This window comes from Aethalodelphis obliquidens, unplaced genomic scaffold, assembly GCF_003676395.1.
Source record: "Aethalodelphis obliquidens isolate GAN/ISIS:26980383/991018 unplaced genomic scaffold, ASM367639v1 scaffold4, whole genome shotgun sequence".
Lineage (NCBI taxonomy): Eukaryota > Metazoa > Chordata > Mammalia > Artiodactyla > Delphinidae > Aethalodelphis > Aethalodelphis obliquidens.
The window spans coordinates 72,702,468-72,721,343 of NW_020837948.1; the positions used below are offsets into that span (position 1 = coordinate 72,702,468).

Here is an 18,876-nt window from a genome sequence, read left to right on the forward strand (position 1 = left end):
CCCAAATCACAGTTGATTTCAGCTATTTCAGCAACAACGGATGACATGGGGATGAGAGGGAGCAATTATCTGACTGTGCTTTTGCTGTGCATGCTACCTGGGCAGCAAGACTGAGGTCTCTGTGGCCCATGATTCTGTACAGACAGAAGACGGTGAGTGGCTACTTTCCACCTTCTCTGAAGTTTGAGGAAATCTACTAAATTGGCAGCAACACAAAACCAGTTTAGTAATGAGATCGTTTCTTCTTGATTGGAAACCTTGCTAATGGCTAGAGTTTGTTTTAAAGTAGATAATAGAGTTTCCTTACCTGAGATTCTAAGGAAAAAGTATATAAATTTTTTTCAGCCGTCCTGAAGACTGCAATAGTGATCTGGCATTTCAAAGACTCAGCCTGCGCTGGGAGTCTATACAAAAGAAAGCAGATGAAAGCAGATTTCAATATTTGTTCAATACATTCCTATTACAACCATAAAAAGTGTTGACCTTCGGTCAAATTGAGTTTGAAGATAGATGGCATACTTAACCAAGATCCTTCCTCTCAAGGTTTATGTCTTAAAGAGAAAAATAATCTAAGAATCTAGTATCTTGACTAAAGTACCAAGACAATAACTAGATAGGAGAATTAACTTTCTGAAGAAATGTGCTTATTTAAATGTTTATTTAAAGCCGAAAGGGAAAAATATAATCAAAGGAAATCCTTGAGCTTTTCCCCTTACTGCTTTTAAGCTGAAAAAAAATGCACATCTATTAATGTCTGCTATGGACTCAACCCCCTCCTATCTGCAATAGGACCTCAGTCATTACCCATTATTTCCCATCATCCTTTCTAGGAAACTCACACACTAACAGTTCTTTCTTATCAACCTAAAAGCAAGCTCATTGTGGTTCTATCTTAACAAAAGAAACATTTCTACCTTGTCTCCAGATCCACGACCCCCGACCACACCCAGGACTGCTACATCTCTCCTTTCTCAGCCACCTGTCTTGAAAGGATCATCCACACAGGTATCTTAATTTTCTTCCCCTTTTTTATTTTTATTTTTTTTTAAAGCAGCAGAACACTGCTTTTCAAGTGAAATCTTATGTGAGATCCTAAGACAAAAAATAACAAGAGCACAACTTCTCTGGTTGGAAGAGGGGTTGGAGAGCACAGAATCCTCCCACTCAGTCTTCTACTCCTGCTTATCCAGTAGGTCCCTGAAACGCCTCTAAAAGATCTGAGGCTCTGCAGACCACCCCTTAACTCAATGATCCCTGCCTCCTTCTCTCTCCAGTCCAAGGAAATTGGTAAGAACACCGGGCAGCTCTTAAAATCAATAGGCGCTTTCCAGTCTATGTGTTACCTGATTCTCCCAAGTATGTGATGCTATGGTCAAGTGTGGAACTATTTACAGCTCCCACGTATTTGGTTCTCTCTCTTCAGTGCACATTCTGTTTCCTCTGTTCTAATCCTCCACTGGCTTTCCATCTCACCTAGATTAAAAACCCTAACGGTTTTCATTACCGATAAGCCCTTACTCAGTCTGCAAGCCACCTCTGTCGTCTCTGACCTTACTGCCTTATGCCCTCTCACTATGTTCTAGCTATTGTTTTCTATTGCGTGTTTTTCAAAAGCATGGATCTAGAGGAAGTGCCTAAATGACTCCCTGAAAACTTGCTTTCTCATTTAATATGCAAATATACTTTTGTTTGAAGTTAAAATATGAGACAGTCTCTGGTCTCTGTCTAGACTGGAAATGGTACCAGTGTGGCAGATCTTCCAAACTTAGGTAAATCCTACTGCAGTGAGAAAAAAGTCAAAGTTAACAAGGATTTATTGAGTACTTCTATGGGTTATGTGGGAGACATGAGAGAAGAACTCAACATGCTTTCCTAACTAAAAATGATTATGGTTGAGTTAATGGTTGACAATTCAAACTGATGTGTGTTATATTTAATTACATGCTAAGAAAGGGAGAAAAATGTTGAAAGAACCTGTCAGTCTTTTATTTTCCCTTAAATTTGAGTTCCTGATATACTTCATTTTTCAGCAAAGCTATTCTTCTGCTTCAAAGAGGGGGAAGTGAGTACTGGATCCTCACTTTCATTCCAATATTCACAATTCTGGACACTGATTTTATTTTTATTTTATTAACTTTATATTGGTTAAAATTAAGTTGGCAAAAAAATAAGTTGGCAGTATTCACATGATACTGAAAATCGTAAAATTCTAGCTCACCTCCAACCCCTATTCTTTTTATTCTTACATTTTAAGTTAAATTCTCCACCAAATGAATCCAATGGAATGGTAATTGTATTTGTTTAAACAGAAGTAAGTCCAAGTCACTCTGAACATAAAAACAAGACGCTGCGAACATGGCTGATGCATAACATCACAGGCATTCCTTTCTAAACCTAGATTTTAAGGATCAGAAAGAAGTTAAGTCTCTATGTACTTTCTAGGCCTGTAAGTTCACGCTGGAGTGGTCAGTGCCCTTGGGGAGCTTGTGGTTTCCCGAATCACGTGTAGTTCCAGACATCCAGCTATACCGACACTCTTCCCTCTGCTAACCCGTGGGAAAATGTGCTGTCAAAAGTAATCAATTGAGCAGCTTCGTAATGTGCTCAGTACTTGTAATGTCGACTATAAAACTCCTCCAGTCGTACCGAAACTTCAAAACAAGTGTAACGTTTCATGGGTCGGATCTCAGATACAGTGGACCCCTCTGGTTATATCATTCCCAGATAACCGTACATTATTCTGGCTTTAAATATAGCCATGACCTCATAATAGCTTCCTTGGATGTCTTTGTCACTTTCACCACTGAAAGGAGTGTCAGATCTCTAGGCCTATTTTTTTTAGTCCTTTTTATTCTTTCATTTTGTTTGACTGTTTTTACATATAGTGTTTCTTTTCGGTCGGGAACTGAGAGTCTTGACATTTCTCCCTTGAACTACTCTGTGGTTTTCTCTTCCAAAAATGGTATAAAGACTTTGTCTAGCACATACGAAAAGTGAGCAAGCTTAGGTCATCCTACCAGGTTCCACATGGCTTCATGTTTGGCTACAGCACAATTTCTGTCTTCAGCTCCTGCTTCCCCTGCCCCTTTCACTGGGTCTGCTGATGTTCTAGATCTGTAATGCATCCCCACCAACTTCCTGGGTCAATCAACATTCAAACCACAGTATGGAGTTCACCAACAATCTTAGTCTACCAGCAAGTGGGTCAAGAATTGGTCCTTCTCTTCCAAGCATTTCACACTCGAGTTGCTTTGAAGAGCTCTAGGTTTCCACAGACCCAGCCATTAGCCATCTATCCCAACCCTCCGAGGCTTGACTGCAGTCATCCGTTCCTACGCCTGGCTCTCTAACCTCCTCCTAGCCCTGGGCCTTGCCATAAACTACAGGTTACTCGACAGGACTCTGACACACAGCCTAGTTCTTGCCTCCCTTTCTCTGGAGGGCTGGACCTTGTTCACTGTACCTCTAGCTACTTCAAAGACCCCAGGTAAAAGTAAAGGAGCTGTTACAGTGGAGGATTCCTGGACTGAATGTCAATATTATGACACAGTATGAGTGTGTTTTGTGTTTGGTAATTGCAATCATTGTTGCTTTTGTTGTGGTCATCCATTTACAATGCTTGCTGTCAGTTTATTTATCTCTTGTAAAAATAAAATACAGTGTGTGTGTGTGAAAAAAAAAGAAACAGTGAATATATTTTCTAAAACCTTTAGGCTTGTAATCATGGTGCAGCAAATAAAATTTAATGTCAATTTGAAAAAAAAAAAAAAGGGACCCCAGCTATAAATGGACTGATTGCATTAGAACATGCCACCGAACATTAGAACATGCATGTGAGATGCAGTGTTTAGCCTCAGGATGGAACATGACACACACTTATTTTTTTTTTTGTTATTTCTAGTAGTTTTTTTTTTTTAACATCTTTATTGGAGTATAATTGCTTTACAGTGTTGTGTTAATTTCTGCTGTATAACAAAGTGAATCAGCTATATGCATACATATACCCCCAAATCCCCTCCCTCTTGCGTCTCCCTCCCACCCTCCTTATCCCACCCCTCTAGGTGGTCGCACAACACCGAGCTGATCTCCCTGTGCTAGGCAGCTGCTTCCCATGACACACACTTTTAAAGCAAACAGAAAGCACAATGTGTGGTTGCCATTCCTGTTGCTTTAGGCTCTGCTGACCAAGAAGCTTTAGTACCCATGGGAGGAATACTTTCTCAAGGGGACACAAGGATGATTATATTAAATTAGAAGTTGAGAAAACTGCTTGCATATCTTGGGCTTCTCTGGTATTGGGATAATGAATAAAAATAAAAAAGTTTGCATTTTTTACTGATACTGACTCTCTAGGGGAAACAGATTGACTATAACACAATGCGGATATGGGAAGAATGTGGATGGAAACCAGAGGGGGGTTTTAATACTAACCTACAGTGAAAAAAAATTATAACCAATCCCAAAAAGCCACACTGGCTCTACTACCAGGGGTTAGATGCTCATGGAATCAAAGTTCCTGAGTGAAGTCAAAGAAATATTAAGTGAGTAGGAAGAGAAAAGAAATCATATATATGACCTAGTATCATAAGTGTCTACCTATATTCTTTTCCTTGCTATGCCAGGCTTACGTTTACATATTTCCACAAACTTTCCTTTTCCTTTACAATTTTATACTGAGCATGTTGGTAATAACTTTTCAGTTTAGTCCATAAGTTACAGAACATGGGCATGTGATTGTGACAGAAGAGGAAGGCTGGGCATTTCCTGGGATCCTAGACTAGGAGCTGCATGCCTCAATTGAGGAGGTCCTGGGTTTCCTCATTTTGGAGAGGAAGTCACCCTACGTTGGTTTTCAAGGGTTACCTTTTATATGAGAGGCTGGAATCGATGTTTGCATATGAAAATATATAGGAAGGATATCCAAAGGGGTGGCCTAAGTAAAATATTGCCATATATTTGGCCACTACATGTTCTTATGTTTGGGGAATTCTCTACTGTAAGTCTTTGGAAGATGCAGGGCCTGCCTTCCACTATAGAAGCTCAAAAAATTCACCCTGGAATTTGAATTGAGACCTAGAGACACATGGAAGGGAGAACCAGGACAGCGACAATGAGATTGAGCACTGCCCATTCTGATGGTTACTACAGGCACATGTTGTAGCACTCAGCATTCAGTGGAGATGGTAGAAGTTCTGCCAAGTAGTTTGCGGTATGTTTTGGGTTGACTCTGAACCCAGTTCTTCAGTCTTCTTTGTGATTATGTAAAACACCTTATTATCTTTTTGTAAATCTATTTTCTGCTTAAATCCACCAAAGTCAGGTTCTGTTGAAACCAAAAGATCTATCTTGTCATTCTCCTGAGTCCCAGCAAAACTCCACTTTATTTGAAATAACTGACTTGGGTACTTTGTCAATTACTTCCTGGAGACTAAGTACCTATTTTCTGTTTCTTGTGGTTTTAATATCACCAACGATTGAACTGCCCTTCTCCTTCCCCACCCCCTCCCCCCAAAATCATTCTTTCCCCAAATAATGCCCTAAATAATCATCCTCTGATTATATTTAGATTGTAAAAGAAGCATAGTGTACAGTAACACTGAAATTATATGCCTTACTGGAGTTCTGAGTTTGTTTTGTTCATAACAGATGCTGGGGCTCCTTTACGTAAAGAACTATGCATCTCCCGAAAACATGCAGAATGTTATGAAATGCACATTAGTTACTGAAAATGTAATAGTGACATCTCTTAAAGAAAGTAAACAAGTAAAATTCAATTTCAGAGTGAAGAGTGAGTGGGTCTTAGACTGGAACCATGCAGTATCAAATTTACTTTGTGTAATAAATGGTATTATTAAGAACAATATATATAGATTTTAAAGCTTTCTGCATATGTTATGATGAATATTTGTATATTAAGCTAAAAGGCTATAAGTCAGTATGCAGTATAACTTGCATGGATGGATGAATGCATAGCTTTTATAAAAAAGCAACTTTTCTGGAGAGCTAAAGGTTATCCCTTTAACTTCCAACACACGTTTAACTCTTTTTGATGAAACAAAACTTTAAAAAATATATTATTACAACTTTCCTGCCTTCCTAGTAAGATTACATGACACAGAATGTAAACTTTTCTTTATGAAAAGGATCATGTTTATGAACATCAATTATTAAACCACGCTCAAGGGCTATTAAGGGCTAAAATAAATACAAGGCTGCTTGCTACAATCTGTTGAACTTCTTTTACTTCACTTTAATGCCTTGAATGTGGCATAAAACCCAAAACTCTTACATGCCCTTCAAGCCCCTTATGATGGAGTCCCTCCCTACATCTGTAAGACCCCCAAAACCAAGCTGCCTCATGCTCACTCTACTCTGAGCATTTTCTCTAAGCTCTTTCACGCCCCAGACACCTATGCTGTTTGTTCTGCTGAAACCCTCTTCCTCCCAGGTTTCACCTGGCAACTTCTGCTCATCCCGCCAGCCATACCTTAAATGTTAACTTCCTCAGAAGATCTTCCCCTACCCCAGAGCCTAGCACAGGGCACTGTATGTAGTAGACTTTTAGTAAGTGTTTATGGAATTAATGAATAAAATATTTAAAAAGTACATTCCACAAACATTCTAGAATAAGAGTACAATAGGACTTTTTTGTTTTGGTAGCAGCATTTAAAATCTAAATATTCCTAAAAACTAAAATGAATACCTAAGGAATAGAATTAATGGGGAAAAGATATAAAGTAAATTAAAAATATAGCTAGTAATTAATTAAACAAGGTATGTGCAGACATCAAGATTCCTTTTCCTCCTACTATCAAGATAACATCCTGACTTGGACTTCCCCGGTGGCGCAGTGGTTAAAAATCCACCTGCTAATGCAGGGGACATGGGTTTGAGCCCCGGCCCGGGAAGATCCCACATGCCACGGAGCAACAAAGCCCGTGAGCCACAACTACTGAGCCCACCTGCCACAACTACTGAAGCCTGCTTGCCCAGAGCCCATGCTCTGCAACAAGAGAAGCCACCAAAATGAGAAGTCCGTGCACCTCAACAAAGAGTAGCCCCTGCTCACCACAACTAGAGAAAGCCCGCGCACACAGCAATGAAGACTCAATGCAGCCAAAAATGAAATAAATTTTAAAAAAGAAGATAACGTACTGACTTCAAATGCTATGCAGAAATCACCCAGAGGAAAGGAAACAATCAAATCTGCTTCTTACTTAGGGTGATTTAATAGGGCTTAGAGGTTATCTATGGGTATCAGAGATCCATGCTATACCCCATCTCCCATTTCTATGAAATTTTTCCTCTAATTTTTATTCTAAAAAGGGAGAGAAAACATGTAATATTACAAGACGGTGATATCCAGGTGCAATTGTGTAATTCCAAATAGATGGCAAAATTGGGGGATATTTATTGTATACTATATGAGAGCCAAGAAAACATGGGTGTGGAGGTCATAAGACCTCAGTTGTAGTCCCATTTCTTCCAACTTGCTGGATGAACTCTATGATCAGTGTTCATTTCCCCCAAAATCATTCCTTATTGCACCTATATGTATGTGGCACAGGGCTAGGCTCTGTGTGTATATTTGTTTATGTGTTGGAAGTGAGGCCAGATACTAGGGAGAAATCATATATATGCATACGTGTGAAATAGTCTTTTCCCTTAAGTAGTTAGTAACCATTATGGAAAATTTGAAGCAATCATAGAAAAAGCGGGCACATGAACAAAAGCTAAATTGTGTCCTTCAGACTCCAAGCGTAGTAGGAGTTCAAAGAAGGGACAAATGAACTGTGGGCTGGGGTTTCTAAGGAAACTCTTTGCGGCGGGTGAGGACAACGAGCTCATGAATATGTCAAATGTTGTTGCAAAGGACTGAAGACACTCATATAAGCTTTCACTAAAAATTAAATCCCCTCTTTCCAAGAGGTTAGATTCTTTTTCCAAATGAGCAGCTTCTGGAAACATACAAGAGTTCCTGAAGGAGGAAGGCACTTGTCTAGCCAGGCAATTTCGTGGAATCAGCCTGGGGATGAATGAGTTGCAGATGTCACTGCAGCTGCTCTTCACATCGTGGAGAGGAAGGGAGAAGAAGCAGATCTCGGAAGCGGCTGAGATCTGGTAGGCAGCAAAAGGAGGAGAGTGAGTGTGAACCTGGCAGACATCAATGCTGTGCATGGACAGAGCAGTGAGGAGGCTGGCCAGTGTGGAATACAGAGTGGTGCTGGGGGACGGTGAAGAGACGATGGGAAAGGCATGTGACAGCATGAACTTCATCCAATTAAATCAAAAGAGTAGGGCTTCCCTGGTGGCGCAGTGGTTGAGAGTCCGCCTGCCGATGCAGGGGACACGGGTTCGTGCCCCGGTCCAGGAAGATCCCACATGCTGCGGAGCAGCTGGGCCCGTGAGCCATGGCCGCCGAGCCTGCGCGTCCGGAGCCTGTGCTCCACAACGGGAGAGGCCACAACAGTGAGAGGCCCGCGTACCACCAAAAAAAAAAAAAAAAAAAAAAAAATCAAAAGAGTAGCCAGAACTCCTAGAAGAAAAGACTGATTCTAAGGCTGAGGTAGGAAAAGTGCAAGATGAGCCCTGAACTCCTTCCTGCACTAGGAGGTGAGGAACCGCTCTAAACACGATGAGGGTGTGTCAAACACGTCCAGGAACCTGCCCGAAATAGTCTGGAACAATTTGAACATCAAAAACAGTATCATTAGTAATGTATTATAACTACTTGAATGAAACAAAACTCCTGAGTCTATACTGATACAAAGGAACAAATGAATACAAAAATATATGGAGGGAAGAGAAAATTCTTCCTTGCTGTATAATGCCAACTAATAAACAGAAAATTTGATGAACCTAGAAAATCATTAATGAATAGGATTAGTAGGTGAAAGTTTGATTTAAAAAAAAGGATATTTATATAGTTTCAAAGTATCCCCCAGAATTACTTATTAATTACAAAAAGGAAAACAGCAACTTGACACAGGAAACCTCTTGAAGATATTTCACCTCAACCAAGGAATCAAAACTAACACCAATACTGGGACTCATTGATATTACGTGACTCTTGAAATGATGTACTGAAAAGGACACAACAGCCTTTCACTGATATTCCTGCCCAAAATGCACTGTCTGATGTATCGTGAGCAAATGTCAGAACTGTTTCAGGTGAAAGGAGACCAAAGAGACACAAGAACTAGAGGCATACGTTGTGCTGAACTGGATCCTGAACCAAGAAAAAACATCTATAAAGAACATTACTGGGCCAATTGAGAACATTTGAGGATGTGTACGGATACTAGTATTATATCATATCAATGTTAAATTTCCTGACATCAATAGCTCTACTGTGGTTACATAAGACAATGTCCTTGTTCTTGGTAATTGTACACTTAAGCATTTAAGAGTAAAAGGGAATGATGTCTTCCATGTATTCTTAGAAAAAATATCTTAATATTATAAATTATATGTGCGTGTGTATGTGGGTGTGTAGAGAGAGAAAGAGAATGGCTGAAAATTTAAATCATGTCAAAATAAAAAGTCAGACAAAAAAGAAAAGCCAAACAAAGTGTTGCTTAATTATACCTTTGGAATGTGATAGGTCATTTATATGGATATAAAAACAAAAACCAGTATCTAAACTCCAAGTTTCCTCTTCACATAATAGAAAATTGTGTTATTTCGTTGGAAATCAACTGAAGAAAATGGCAAAAACGCAGGGAATAAAGGAGTTCAAATTTACAACAGCATGGTTTAGCCAAAAGTATTTACTTGATTTGAAAACTTGATGGCCGGGGCGTGAGGAAGTCACCCTCTCCGTTTAACCAGTTCAGAGGAAGCAGACCTGGCCCAGGTGAATAGACCCAGTGTTCCCCACATACTGATTTCTCATCACATCACATGCTTCATCTTGGGTTACTTTTTGATGCTTCTGCCTAAGGGTAAATTAAATGAGATTTTTCTGTCACAGAGGGTTTGGGCCTCTAATACCTACAATCTTCAGATCCAGCCTTACCACTAAGCCCACAAGAATAACATCTGGCAATTCTGAGCATTTATGGGCTTTAGAATTATTCTTCTGCCCAAGGTCAAGTTTCCATATATCCTGAGTGAGCTCCTCAGCTACCCACATGCCCTCTCATTTGTGGCTTCCTCCTTGATTCTTCATCATGACTCCTTATGCTGAGACTTTGGGCTGAGTTTCTGCCCTATTTCCTTACTGCTCTCTAAGAATCCACGCCTTCTGTCTAGGACCATGACAATCTATTAGTTCTGCCAACTCCCTTCTTATCCAAATAACCAGATTCTTTTCCCTTAGTCCTTTCCCTGGGAAAATTCTTCAACCTAGAAAGTCTTTCCTGGAACTATGACTCTGTAACCCCCTGACTCTTAGGAGTTTTTGATCTGTAGGTGTTTGTGAACTCAGGTTAGAGTATGGCACCTCTCTATGAGACAACAATATCCCTCCTGGGATAATCTGGAAACTTCTAGAATGATCTGGAATTTTCACATGTAAGTTTTATAAAGGAAATTACTCTATTACTGAATCCAGAATAAAAGAAATTACAGAATATATCTAAGTTGGTTCATTTTGATAGGAGACATTAGCAGTAAGGACTCCTCCTAGGTAAGAATTTTATCTTTTTCTTGCTACTGTAAATGGGATTTTTCACTACCATTTTATGATCTAACTAGTTACCATTTGTTAAGCTTATATCCTGACACACTACTTAATTTTTTTATTTCTTGAGTCGTCATTATTATTGAGTTAGTTTTATTGTAGATTCCCTGGGATTGTAGATTTTCCAGGGATTCAAATCATCTCCAAACAAATTGTTCTACCTCTTTTCTAATTCTATGCCTATCATTGAGTTCTCTTGTCTAAATCATTGGTTAATTCCTCCAGTTCAGTGTTATATATCAGTAGAGATACTGAACAATTGGGAGAAAATATTTGCAAGTTAAATCACAAAAAAAGTGGCACCCCCCCAAAAAAAAAAAAAAAAAAAAAAAAAACTTTAAAAATTAGTGGAAAAAAACCCAATAGAAAATGGGCAAAGACACAAGCAAACAATTTACCCTTAAACATAGAAAAGTTTGTCCAAACTCACCCATAAGACGACAAATGCAAATTAAAGCTACACCAAGATACTGCTTCTCACCTATTTGGCAAATTTTTTTAAAGTATAATAACACACTCCATTGGCAAAGCTGCAGAGAAATAAGCCCTCTCTTACACTGCTTGTTGGAATGAAAACTGGTACTATCTTTATGTAGGGGAATTGGGCAGTATCTAACAAAACTACACATCTATTCCCTTGGGATATAGAATTCCCACTATTGAGTAATTTACCCTGCAGATATACCTCCAACAATCTTAAAATACTTGTACACAAGAATATTCCTTGCAGCACTGTTTGTTACTACAAAATATTGGAAGCAACACGCCCAAACAAACGAGGTTAGTTGAATAAGCTGTGGTATATCTACACAGTAGAGGACAAAGCAACTATACAAGGAATGAACCAGAGCTCTACTAAGTGAGATGGAATGCTAAGAGAGCTCCCTTTTATTAAGAAATAAGGGAGAATAAGGTATATGATCACTTGTGCAAAAAACAAGAGAGGAAGTTAAGGCAGAGGCTAGTGTGATTGGTTACCTGAAAAAGATGGCTGAGGATGGAGTGGAAGATATGGAGTATGGAGTGGAAGGACGGGGGTGAACAATGACCCTTCTCTGTGTATACTTTTTGGTACCATTCTGACTTTTGGAACATTAGTATTTTACATCCTCAAAAACGAAAAAGAATGAAAGCAAAAGGAAATAAGAAAGGACAGAGAAAAGAACTCTAAAATGGAGTACAAAGACAAAACAAAGTGTATCTCAAAAGAATAACCCAACCAAGCTGAGTAACCTAAGGAACTTTTGCATATAGGATTTAGACAAAATGCCCTCAGGCTAAAGAAAAATTTTAAACAAATATTGAATTCTAGTTAGTAGGTTTCTCTTCCAGAGGCATGGGTTAGCAATTCTGAAACTATTTTCTTTGTGTTCTAGGATTAGAAAATAAGTTACTATATTGTGGATAATAAGAGGCAGATTTCTCACTGTTGGAAAGGGGAGTTACAAATATGGAAAGGGATAAAGCTTGAATGAAAGAAAGGTAGAAAGGCGAAATGAACCCTGTGGTACTGGACTAGAAATGGAGATATCAGTGCAAAGTCATGAGTTTTATGTATAAATAAGAGAAAGACAGACAGACACACAGACAGAGGGGAAAGATAGAAAAATAGATATAAGTGTGTGAAAGGGTGTAGAAGGAATTATGCTCCAGCATAAAAGAGCACATCTCTATAGATAAATGGTCAATTCTGAGGCTGAGGCAGGGAGATTACAAAATGAACTTGAAACATCTTGTTGCTCAAGAAAGTAAAGAACTAAAGAAACATGAGACATACCAAAAGGATACAGGAGCCAGTATGAAAGACTCCCACTTGCCAAAGCTGACATAATTTGAATATCACAATAAATAATAGTATTGAATAAGGCAATAATCTATGAGTTCATCTGCTATAAACAAACTAATGGGAGAAAATAAATCTCTTCTTTAGAGTAAAAAGGCAGTTAACAAGTATGGAAGAAATTGTAAAATTATAAAAGTACTATTTAGCAATCAAAATAATAATTGATTCAGCTAAGAATCTCCAGTGAGTGCTAAAACTCATGGTGAAATTTTGAGAAGTAACAGGATATTTACTTAGTTTCAAAGTAACTCCCCAGAGATATTTATCGATTACATAAGGGAAAGTCATAACTTCACAGTAGGGAAACCTGGCAGACAGCACTTTAACTAAGTTATCAAAGTTAATATTGGCAGCAATGGGACAAATCAATGTCATGCACCTCTTGATATGGTGCACTGGGAACAAAACATTACTTCTGTGGCGTTCCTGCCAAAAGTGTAAAACTAAGTCTAATCACCAGGAAACACCGGCAAACACAAACTGAGGGACAGTCTACAAAATACTTGGCCTATACTTTCTAGAAAACTAGGGAAAAAAAAAGCACAACTGTTCTGGATTAAAAGGAGCTAAGAGATACGAAAACTGAAATACAAAACATGTTCCTGGATTTTCTTTTACCAGAAAAAACACTTTTGGGACTATTGGCAAAATATGATTAAGGACTGCAGGTTTTATAATAATGTATTATAATGTACTCATGTTTAATGTTCTGACTTTGATAATTGTGTTCTGGTTAGGTAAAGTATTGTTCTTTTTAAATAAAATACAGGCTAAGCTAATGAGAGGTAAGGAAATAGCATATCTGCATTTTACTGGTGAATAGTTTAGGAAGAAAGCGTGTATACATAGATGATTGATGATGGTGATAAAGAGAGATAGATAAAAATGTAAATGTTGACATTCGGAGAATCTAGATGAAGAATATATGATAAGTCTTTCTGCTATTCTCACAACTTTTCCGTAAATCTGAAAATATGTCACAATATTTTTTTTTAATTCAGCTTGGCTGGAAGGCAAGGACATACATGCAGAACACTCTTCCGTCCCCTCTGCTACCTAGAGAAGCATCTCCCACAGCCCAGCTGGCCTCCCTCCTACTCTGGCACTTTAGAAGCATCGACATAGGACTGGGAGCGAGGAAATTTAATATGAACTCAGCTTCTGTGTTCCTGGGGCAAGCCATTTATCATCTCCTGGCTTCAGAGGTCTGATGTGAAAGAAGGTTCAAACAGTATCTCTTAGCCAGTTATCAAATGTCTTTCGTAAATGTACTAAGTTCTGGAACTGCGAGAGTGAGCAAAACACCTGCTTTCATGCAAATAATAGTCTAATGCAGAAAACAGACCTAAAACAAATTATTTAGGCGTATAAAATTCTGGAAGAGAAAACATACATAAAACACGAACCAGAGATCTGGGAACATAAATCAAAGAGATCTGAGCCTTGGGAGATCAGGAAATGCTTTCCTAAACAGTCACAATTAAGCCTGAATGAGACCTGAATGCAGGGGAGGGACTAGCTGGTGGAAAGAACCAGGTTGGGATGAAGAGCATTCCAGGAAGGCAAACTGTATGTGCAAGATTAAAGAGAGGAGATGGCTTGGCATCTCTAAGGAGTTGAAAGAAATCCAGAGAGCCAAGGACTAGGGAGAGAGAAGTCTCAGGCTAGTGGTACAAGATTGGATGGAGAGGTGGGGGACCAGGCAGAGTGATGAAGACTCTCTCAAGAATATCCAAATACCATCCTAATCTATGATTCTATTTAAAAGGTATTTATATACAGATGTTCGACTTTATAAAGGAATTAAAATTCCGTAAGTCTGTCATAATATGGCTCAGGACTTGAGTGTCTAATAGTTAGACACTCAAGTCCTGAGTTAGTGTCTAATCATAATAGTTACTCAGAGATAGTTGTTGAATGTCAAATATATTCATTATCCTATGGCTCTTGAGCCTAACAAGTACATCTGATAAAAACTTGCATATCATAGAGGGCCAGGAATTCATCATAAAATTACTACCCTCTCCATTAGAGGCTGGCACAGATAAATCTTGACACTGACAGAGACATTCATCAACCGTGACAGAAAGGGAAACAGTTCTCAGAATAGAGTGCTCCATGGCTGCAAAAATCACTTAAAGCTGTAGCCGACTAACGTCTGAAATGAACACTGAGTAATTGTTCCTTGTCTGGAAGACTGACAATACCATCTAATATCCCCTGCCTGTAAGTTAGAAATGTAGATCAGTTCATGGAAAATTATACATATTATGATTTCTAAAACTTCTCTGGAACAATAAATTTCACTTCCTTTGGGACTTATGTTACTTTGATTGCAAGAGAAGAGCATACGTTCACCATGAAGGGTCAAAAAGAAGTTCATGCTGTTATAAAATGGGAACAAAGTGGGTCAATAAAATGGGAACAAAGTGGGTCAACAGCTTTAAATCAGCCTAATCTAAAGCCATTGGGCTTTACTGCCTTTTAGTAAGAGCCTGTGTCTGGATTTTTGTCCTCTGCAAAGGCCCATAAGGCTGCTAATCTAATCTGCTATTGTGTTCCATCAGGGCAAAATCATAGCACAAAGCCCACTCATAGTGTCTACTCTCTCACCAAAAGGCAGCGACTGTGTGTGTGGCCACGGAGGAGGGTTTCATGTGGATTACAGCAAGGACCTCACCCTTCAGCAATCCGGGCTTGCTGGAGGCACTTTATATAACACTTAGTATGGCTGAGTGCGGAGGGGACCTAATAAAAATGGTGTAGAATAGTCCTCTGGCCCAAGGGTCATGGCACAGTGGACATTCATCCTTGGGTAATGAGAGAAAAAATGTAGAGGCTCCTGGCACACTCCCTGCCTGGAGCTAGATAGGAAATAAGAGCAGAATCGCCATGAATGAGACTTGTGTTAGGTAATTCCTGCATGTCCTGCATAGAATCTAGCGCAGGAATTTGGCTCTAGATTCTAAGAGCTAGGAATCCAACCTATCTCTGATGGCAACTTTACCAAACACTATCTCTGAATCAAAGTCCAATTTCCTTAGCTAGGCATCCAAAGCCCTCTACAATCATCTGTTCTTTTCCAGGTCTAATTCCTCATTCTTTAACCAAACTAAGCACACTTTCTCAGTCCCGTTTCTCAGCATCCCCGTTCCTTTGGTATGAGACGCCCTCCTCGCATCTTGACATAACCCAACTAATTTCCAAGGTCCAGCTGAAAAGCACCTCTTCTGTAAAGCCTCTCCCAACGCCCATCCCTCCACCTCCGCAGCTTCTGCAATCCCTTACCTCTTCATTCTGCCCCTAATTTTTATTATTTTATTTTGTGTCCAGGTACGAGGCTAGTATTACTGCATTTAACCATCACAAAACTATCTCTACTTTGAGAAAGAGCAAAATGAAGCAAAGAAAAGTGAAAATTCTTGCCCAAACTAAATTACTCACGTAGGTAGCATGGGACATAGCAAATAATTACAGTGTGGAAAATGTATGACTTTTAAATGCAATATTTTCAATAAGTGAAAAATTGATACCACAATCTAGCTAGGACAGTTGGAGTATTTTTAACCTACTCCAGAAGTTAGCACCATGATAAATATGCTTCAGTGGAGTTTAGCTAGAATATCCATTCATTTCCCAAGTATAACATCATTTGTACATTTATAGGATTTCTTATTTTATAAGCAAAGCAAGAAGCTTGTAAAAGAAGCAGCTATGAAGGGGATGCCTTCATATTACTTTACTATTTAGAAAAATAAGTAACGCAGCCATGATGAATCTGAACTCTATGAAACCAAGGTCAAAGTTTCTCAACATTTTTTTCCTCCTCTTCTTTGAACTAGCAGGAAGGCAGTCTTTCCAGAACATGGACAAAGGCCATCTCTCTGATCTCAACATCCCCAAACCATTTTCTACAAACACGACTAATTACTGAGCTGAAGAAAAATCATCTGGAGGAAACTGGCAAGAGTGATGATGTACCACAGAAGGAACTGCAAAGTCAGCTCCTCTGGCTCCTCTGATAGAGAGAATGCAATACTAATTAGCACAGGAAAGAGCAAAGGCTGATATGGTGCGGCCACACTTTGGCCTAGAAAATCAAGGGAATTTCTAAAATTACATGAGAAAAATGCACTAGGTAGTCCTCGTCTCCTACTGCCACTCCCTGCCAGGCCTGGAATACCCCTCCCAGAGCCAGCCTGGTATTTAAGCTTAGGTTTCCCTGAAAACAAAGGAACCAAGACTAGAACTCAGGAAATTCCACCCCTGACGTGGGCTAGGCTGAGAGCAGTTACTTAGAACACTGGGGGTAAGTGATGAGAACAAAGAAGGGGAAGACAGAATCCTACTTTTGAATTGCTAAGTGTGGACAGTTCCTACATCATATGAAGGCAATTGGAGGCTTCACAACTGTCCAGCTGCATCAGATGTGGGGTGCAATCTGGCCCTCTCTCAAACCACTGCAGTAATAAACAGCATAGGTAATTCCTTCTGTTCAGCTAGTTAAGTCACACAAACATGGCTACGTCCAGCTGGGGGAGGGAGAGCATCCTTCGAGCTGAGGACATCAGTTGCATTGGAATTCTCCAGTATGTCTTGAATACCAGAAATGGTTATCTTTTCATAAGAAGAAAGTACATGTAAGAGAGTTTTGTGAGGCTTTTTCCTTATGTTGTTAACCCTGGGTGTGATACTGCCTAGTCGAGGGTAGCACTGCTGACATTTGGTGTCCAGCCCTGCCGTGATGTAGAGATGTCCTTTTTCCAACACTTTACAAGCCATAGCATCACTTTCCTCAGAAAAGTTCACAAATGGAGTTGTGGAGAAAAGTGACTTCTATCATGGTTCCTCTCGAAGTTGTAGCTGTCTCCCGACGGGTATTCACACATAGCACTAGTCTACCTGAGGCCCTGTGCTTTAGCATCAGTACCACTTCTACATTCCAGAAGGACCAAGAACCATTCTACCGTCATTTTTATGAGATCTCTACAGCCTATTCAGCAACAGCTCTCCTTGCTAAAGTTGATCTAACAGATCCCATCCAACATTTCTGAGTAATCTCCCAAGTGTCCCTTGACTATACCACCAAATTATGACTAAATCCTCCACCCATTTATGGCTTTTAAGTACATAGCTGATTGTCTAGGTGAAGCGTGCCCCTTCAAAGGAGAACCTTTAGAAAGTATTAACCAAGCCCATTAACTCTATCTATATCTCACCAAGTCAAGTCTCTGGAGAATAAAGCGTTAGTAAACTAAAAGTAGAACATGTTGGACTCCCCCTATAAAACTGTCCTCTGATGAGCTGTTGTGCATGTGAAAATGGCCTAGATGTTTTATTATGCATCTTGGAGATACACAAAGTAAAGTGGCATATACTTGCCTGTGAACTCTTTCAGATCAGATGCCATGAATTTGTTAGATCTTCAGTGGCAAGTACAGTGCATGACACATATAAAACAAGTAATAAGCATTAGAGTCTGAGTCTGTACACAAGAAAAAAATAAAAGAGAAAGTGTGAAATACCATGTTTCAGGAATACTGCTGTTAAAAACTGAATCGGTTTTAGAACACAAGGGTTGTTTTCAATGTTATTATATATATATAACACCAGTTTTAAGAAGAGCTGGAATAGGTCTAGATAATAAGGGAGAATGAATTATTAAGCCAGAGTATCCAATCAGAAGGGTTTAATTACAGAGGAGCCTGGCAATTATGAGTGGCTTATGAGTGTCTAAGCAGCAATCATGAAAATGAAAGGACTCACGAAGTTGGCACATGACCAACAAACTTACACTTGGGAGTAGAACAACCGAGGTATCAACCAAACTCGATACAATGTTCCAGGTGTAATGAAAAATCTAAGACATTCAGACATGTCAAAACTGTAACAAGAAGGGACCCCCTGAAAAAGCATTTTTAAAGAAAATAGCACATCAAGTTGAAGACCAAGCAGTCTCATAATTAACTATAATAGTATAAAAAGGATTGATACGGCTTATTTGAGTATAAATGTTATTATATTTTTTAAAATGTTTAATTACTGAACTAAACCTGCTGCTCATTTGTCCTAAGCCACCTTCTCCTAGATTCAGAATTACCAAAGCAAACTCTTGCTTTTCTCCTTTGGATTTGATTTGACTTTGACAAAGTTTTTAAGTGCACCAATTAATACATTAGAGATAGATATTTAAACCCTAGAAGACATAATTTATATTGAGATACTTCCCTATACCAGTAAGCATAATCTAAAATTTCCCCAACCAGATATTGGGCAAAATAGTTTACAAATCCATTTAATTAAAGAAAGTAAAAGACCACACACTGAGGAACAATTCTCACCAATTTTT

At 39.1% G+C, this 18,876-nt stretch overlaps 1 long non-coding RNA gene across 1 annotated transcript in view; it reads right to left on the reverse strand.

Moving 5' to 3' along the window:
- Window positions 1-345: 345 nt before the first annotated feature.
- The window catches only part of LOC113617520 (uncharacterized), a 96,705-nt gene continuing 78,174 nt past the window's right edge, over window positions 346-18,876 (reverse strand). Inside the window, exon 3 of the long non-coding RNA XR_003431679.1 lies at window positions 346-404. This is a non-coding gene — a long non-coding RNA (uncharacterized LOC113617520). The remainder of the gene's footprint in view (window positions 405-18,876) is intronic.